This window comes from Sitodiplosis mosellana, unplaced genomic scaffold (assembly GCF_009176505.1).
Source record: "Sitodiplosis mosellana isolate CC-2019 unplaced genomic scaffold, AAFC_SMos_1.0 Smas_scaffold_6181, whole genome shotgun sequence".
NCBI classification, from domain to species: Eukaryota; Metazoa; Arthropoda; class Insecta; order Diptera; family Cecidomyiidae; genus Sitodiplosis; species Sitodiplosis mosellana.
The window spans coordinates 3,875,151-3,881,176 of record NW_022601422.1 but is presented as its reverse complement, the minus strand read 5'-3'; positions in this window follow the sequence as shown (position 1 = coordinate 3,881,176).

Below are 6,026 nucleotides of genomic sequence, written 5' to 3'. Positions count from 1 at the left end.
TAAAAACAACAACCAACAACTGAACATGAATTAAAGTTAAAAATTAGTTCATTGTGTTCGTGTTTCAATCAAACGTAATTGCATTCGTTTGTCATTAGCGGTGGTGAGTATTTTCTTCTTCAAACACAGACATACACACACACACTCTCTCTCTCTCTCTCTCTCTCTCTCTCTCTCTCACTCTCTCCTTCTCGGAGAGCCATAGAAAATGCAAAGAGCAGCAGCAACAACAGCAGCAGAAGCAAATATGCGAAAAGGCCAAAAAGCTTGCGCGCAATAATCGCGCCAAGCAATGCCATCAACAGCAGCACAACTTCTAAATTTTAATCTCTTTTGCTAGCAAGAGTGACAGAGTTTTGATGAGGAGGCATCGTCGTCGTCGTAGAAATGGCAGTCGTTGTATGCCATGAAAAAATCCGATGCCGCCTTCACTTGTCACGAACAATGGCAAAGTAAGTCGAAAATGTGTCAATATTACTATTTGGCAAATGGCATTTTGGCACAGAGATTACGTGAGCATTCCATTTGTGCTAGCGTAAGACACGGCGCATCATTTAAAAACATGGAGTATACGGCTGTGGCTGTTGCTATTGTTGCTCGGAAAGCGAGACATACACACATACACATACAGCAAATTCAGCCAGCATTTGGGATGATGAACTCTGTTAAATAGAGTGTTAAAATAAAAAATTAAAATCGCCTCGTATTCGCGTATGATTTTAATGAAATTCAGCACGTTTTTCGAAACGATAAAATGATTCGCACAATTTTCTATCTCTCTCTCTCTCTCTCTCTCTCTTTCTCGCTATTTATTTCTTTCTTCCTATCTCTGTCTTTTAGCCTCGGAGCATCTTTGACGGTTGTCAACGGGAAAAGACAAAGAAAAACACTTACGAACGAAAAAAAAAACTTCTTAATCGGAATATTATGAAATTCATTGAATTATTTGTGAATGGTGGGAAAGAGCCACCGCGGCCTCCCTCGGCAAAAATTTATTTTTAACCAGTTACAAAGAGTGCGTATTTCAACTGTTTGAAATATCAATGCAAAAGGGAAGATAGAACTCTCTAATTTATTAATGACAGCCTTTTGCACTGTTCTCCAAAAATGATTCCAAGCGCTACTTCGCATTTGAGATTATTTTTTTCTCTCTCTCTTTCTCAGTGCGTCTCATTGCTGAGAGATTTGTCACCCAGAATTATTGATGGTGATTGAAAGAGTCTCGGTTTACTATTAAGCAAGATACCATATTTAATTATGCCAATCATGATTATCAAAAATGGTTCATAATCAGCGCGGGAAAATATGTTCGGTGCGATGCGTTCGGTTCGAGAACAACAGGAGATGACAACCAATTTCTGTTCAGTTTCTTTCGTATATAGTATAAAATACGTCACACATCTTCCGATTAGGAGCTGTATTTCGAAGAGTGGTCGAGTGTAAAGCTGTTGAAACGATGGAAAAGAAACATCATGTGGTAGTTCAAAGGAATCAATGCATGAAATATTGTGCAGCAGCTCAATGATCTGTTTCAAACGATTCATTCGATCGATCGTCCAAAAATTGAGTCATCAAACAGCAGCAAAAGTGATTAACACCACACAGCAAATGGGCTAAAACCGAAACCAGAATAAAAAAAAGTATACCGTCCAAATCATGTGTGACCATTTAGATGTAATGATGAGAACGGATGTAATAAATATACCTAGAATAGGGTCATCAAGCTTATCGGTGAATGTTCGGTTAGAGCATTTAACACACATTTACGAATGAAGAGCGGGGCAGCAACGGCGACGACGGCCACATGAAGAATCGACCATACTAGATCGAAATATGCATATCATTCGATCGAGCATGTTTATGGATCATACACAATTTGCCCTTATTCTTGCCAAGTGTGATTCTCTGTCTCGCTCAACAGTCGCCGTGTTGATTTTGGTCTTGTTGGTGATAAATACACACAACGCCTGGAACTAAATGGATACTCGATTCCCGTTTGGCGACAGGGACAGCGAGACATAATGGCATTACACATGTCACAAACTCGTCCATACATAGTTTTAAATGGTCACTTACTTAATAGGGTCCAGTGAGTATGTGAGTGAGCATCTGTCTCTCTCTTTCGGTGTTCAGCGACCGTCACAATTCAATGACTATAAATTATGATTATAAATGCGAAACGATTTATGTGCCCAAAGCTGTCAGAAATATGAGCAGTAACAATTCTCGTTTTTTTTTTCTCACTTATCCGAATGAAACAACCAAGTCGACAGCTTGAAACAATAGATTGAAACCCATATTTTTGAAACATGAAAGAGTCATCGAAAAAAATGTGTTCCTCTATTTTAACGCTGAAAATGGGCAAAAATGTGCGGCAAAGGCAAAAATGCTTTTTTTTTTATTGTTTCATCCAGATGCTCTGGATGCTCGATGCCATTCTTAATGAATTGCTCCTGTGATTTTGCTTCGTTCCGCACTAATCGTACCCTTTAATTTGGTTTGCCATTCATCACACGAGTGACTCTTGTGTGTCGAGCATAAAATCTTATCCAGACAAATCAAACTAAGCCCATGATTAAAAGTGATTTTGGCCAAAACTAGTAATTATTAAGTAATGAACTCTTATCACGCACATTTGCCATGAAATAAATCGAATGTAATTTGTCGTTGGAATCGTATCGTCTCGCCTAAATTTCCATCTCGTGAAATTCACTAAAATGAAATGCCACCGTGGCCGTTGTGTGTGCGCATCTATTTTATTTTCTCTTACTCATTATCAATCGACGATTAACATTGAGTCTACGGTTAAAAAGGCAAAGGCATCAATTTCTGCCGCATACACCGAAAAAAAAAAGGTGTCGTTTTGCCATGAAACGAGATGTACGGGACACGAACAGAACAAAAAAAGAATACGAGCAATACACAGCACACGGCGGTGAGTATAGCAATGACAAAAAATGTAGTAACTGTCATGGGTTTCTATTGAAATAAATATTATGTGAGCTGTAATGGTATTATATGAGCTCTCAGTCCAAGCAATATGGTTAAAGCCACCGAAACAAGCACACAACAACCGATTCGCGGCTCATTGTTTTGGGTCGCGCGCTTTGAAGCACATTTTTACAACAGCGCGCCAAAAGTGCGCGCGCGCACACACTCACCGTGTTTGCCTTTCATGTTTCATTGACTGAGCCTCTGCCGTCACGTTTGCTCTCTTTTTTTATTTGGTTTTGTGTTTAAGCTGGGTTCTGTTTTTTCCCTGTCTCTCTCACTCACTCTCTGGTTGTTGTCAAACATCCATATTTTCTGTCTTTGGACATCCGGTTGCCGTTCCAAATTTGAGTCTTGACTAGACATACAGGGACGGGTGAATATTTCGAATTGTTTCACTGATTTGTTAATTGAAAGTTATTGTTTCGACGCTTCTTCATTCTCCAACAATTTTCGATGGCATCCCATTCAAATCGCAATTGATTTTCGATTGTCACAAAATGCAATGGGGAAAAATCCAACAACAACAGCAACAGAAACGCTCTTTCCATGAAAAAAAAGGTGAATACTTGAATTGAGCTGATCAAGGTTCCCGTCAAGTGTATGGGGGTAAGAGTACATGAAGGAATACCTTGACTTTGATTGAGTGAAATTCATGAAATACATGGATTCATTTTTTGTCGGTTGTTGCTCTCTGCTCATTCGGTGGGTTCACACACACACATCATTCCATTCATTCATGGCGAGCACAATTTTCGACGAGAGGCACTCTCGAACCAATAAACGGCAACAGAAAAAAAAAATAGTAATGCTCCCGATTTCAATGGGAATGAATACTACGTTAGCGTATATGAAAGTAACCGAAAATAATTTGAAAAATGCGCGACAATAGAAGGAGTGAATGTGAACGTGTATGCGTATGAGTACGAGTATGGTATGGCCGGTTTTTAAGCGCATTTAAGGCATTCGTTGAAAATTAGTTTCTATTTGCAGCTGGTAAAATTAAGCATGCTCGCGTTTTCCATTGGGTATCTCCATAAAACAATAAGGGCGATTAATAATAACCGTCGTAAACGAGCGAGTAAACGGGCGAATGCTTACCCGCCCATTCACTTCGCTCACTCGCTTGTCTGACATTCGCAATCAGCTTTCAGAAAAATATATATCTATAAAATAGCAAGAGAACGAACGAATGCGAAGAAAGGACGAGAAAGGGAATGGAACGCAACCGAAGCTATACAACCCATACAAAACGGGTATGTATACGTTAAGTTCGGATTCTATCTCGTCCTGAAAATGGCGCAACGATTTTCGAAGCAACGACCGAACCTTTGCTCTGACTTCTCTGTGTATCTAGGCGATGATGGTCACCCTCTTGTGCCATACACAAAAACGCTTCGAACTCTCTGCCGCAAGAGAGAAAGAGATAGCGAGCTTCGGCTTCAGAGGAAAACAAATTTTTACATTGGAATTTTCTTAATGATTACAAAATTTTTGTGTCAAATTCAGCATGCTATTCCTTTTCCGACCGTCGCTACCAAACAGAAGTTGTTAAAATAATTGCCGTTTTTGAAATTGCACCGCACATAAATACGCAAATAGATAGTAACAAATGCGAGCGAGAGAGAGAGTGCGCGCACGCGATGAAAAACGGCCAGAGATACCATCATCCTTGTTGAATAGCGGTACACACAGAGAAAGTGGTGAATGGGCTAGTGAGGGATAGAGAGATCGTGAACAAAATAGAATGAACAAGAAAAAAAAAATATACACACTAAGAAATCCAGAATGGATTCTCTGTGCAAAAATTATGATGGCAACGCAGAGAGATGCGAGAGGCCATGGTGAAGCGAAAACAAAAGCAATTAAAACGATTCTTTGGTCGTTTTCGTTTCAACGTTGTTGTCACATCACGGTTGTAGCTTGGGTTTGTAGAACAGATACCGGGCACAAAGGCGTCCCCATCATGAAGAGAAAATATAAATAAATATATAAGCGAAGACAAACAGCGAAGAGAGCAACAGCACATTGGAACGAGCGCGTTCGTTCGCCAGCTTTGCATCTACAAAATTCCATCATAACTGGTCTCACTCTCTCTCGTTCTTGTTCACAGATGAACTCAATAGCAATCTGTTCGGTTCGGTTCGGCAGAGAAACCGTTTAGTTTCATTCGCATCGCCCTCTCACACGCGCACAAGATATGCGTATCCCGAAATATTATTTTTAATATATTCAAATGAAGTCGGGTATTTTATATCAGCGTGTATCCTTTTTTTTTCAGGCCGCGTCAAAAGTTTGCCAAAGAAGGAGAAGAACAAGAAGATAGGAAAATACACACACGCACACACGCGCACACAATCACTAGCAGTTTGTTTGCTGCACGCACCTTTTCGCCTTAATTTTTCGTTGTTGCTGCTGGTTTTTTGTTTCCTTTCTTCTTCTACATTCGTTTGGTGTGTGAACACATTGTTCACACGAAGCGCTGACAAAAAACCATTCCACATTCGCTTCGGTTAAGGTAAGAAGTATGATGCGTACAGGGTAATGTCCTGGAATGTGTGTGTGTGTGTGTATGGGAGAGAGAGAGAGAGAGAGAGAAAGTGTGTACAAGTAGCGCTACCGCTTCGTTTCGGCTGTTAACCGTCATTTTATTTATGACATTTTGCACGAAACTTTATTATTGGTAGAGCATTTGTAGCTTAACGTCAATGTCGGATGGAAACCACAGAGCCGAGAAACGAGCAGCAGCAGCAACAACAACTACGCAATTTGAGTGAAAGCTTCGTGCAAAATTTTCTTCGATTTGCATATTACGATACACGCAGAGTGATAGAGAGAAGTGAGAGTGAACGAGCTCACCGGATCCGTTCTCGATTTTATCGCATCGTATTTATTTTCTTAGAACGATGATGTCTTCTGACGAGAAAACAAGAGAGAGAGAGAGAGAGAGAGAGAGAGAGAGAGAGAGAAAGATGGTTGAAAGTTTTTCAAGCTTTTATGTATGGTGCTTATTGCGACAACAAAACTGAAGAACA